The sequence below is a fragment of the Sodiomyces alcalophilus genome (genome assembly GCF_042370955.1).
Source record: "Sodiomyces alcalophilus JCM 7366 unplaced genomic scaffold ACRALscaffold_5, whole genome shotgun sequence".
Classification (NCBI taxonomy): domain Eukaryota; kingdom Fungi; phylum Ascomycota; class Sordariomycetes; order Glomerellales; family Plectosphaerellaceae; genus Sodiomyces; species Sodiomyces alcalophilus.
This window is the reverse complement of record NW_027263536.1, coordinates 505,982-506,961: the sequence shown is the minus strand read 5'-3', so window position 1 is coordinate 506,961 and position 980 is coordinate 505,982.

Here is a 980-nt window from a genome sequence, read left to right as displayed (position 1 = left end):
TTTTCATAAAATATTCCTTCGCGCGGTTCGAAACGTTCTGTTAAGTCTATTTAACCTAAAGAAGAGAATAATAATAACAGACGTAAGAGTCTTCGTCTGCGGGCAGCGGGCTATGAAGTTCCAGCTATTAATAATAATAATAATAATAATAATAATAATATTAACTATAGCCCGGCTAATAATAATAATAGCCAGAGTACCAGGCTAGAAATCCAAATACCTTTAGAACCATTAAAACCGGACTATAAGGATTTAATATCCTATAATAATAGTGCGCACTTACTATATCATATAAAAGATACAATACTTAGAAACCTATAGTTTCAAGAAAATTCCCTATTTCTTTTAACTATAAATTCGATTAACGAACCAGCTACCTATAAACAGGCTATAAACTGCCTAGATAAAGATAAATAGATAGACGCGATGGTAGCAGAAATATCGGAACTCGAAAAGAGAAAGACCTAGGACTTAATAAGTATAAGAAATACGCCTAATAATTATAATAAAATAAAAGAAGACTACCACGTACTAGGATGTCGTTAGGTCTTTAGAATCAAATATAATAGCTCTGGCGAAGCTATTTAATATAAGGCTCGGTGGGTTATTCAGGGGTTTAATCAGGTTCTAGGTCTTAATTATCTAGAAACCTTTTTAACCACCTGCCGGCCAGAAAGCTATAAACTAGCTTTAATACTAGGTGTATCACGCGGCTAGAAATTCAGGCAGTTCGACGTTAAAAACGCGTTCGTTCATACTGATATAGATACCCTAATATACGCTATACAACCCACAGGCTTCGAGAGAGAAGACAGCTCAGAAAATAATAAAAATAATAATTATATAATACTCTGCAAGCTTAATAAAGCTTTGTACGGGTTAAAACAAAGTCCTAGACTCTGGTATAATTACCTGGTTAAGATACTAACTAAACTAGGTTGCCGGGTCTCTGAATATAATAACGGACTTTTTACCTTTTA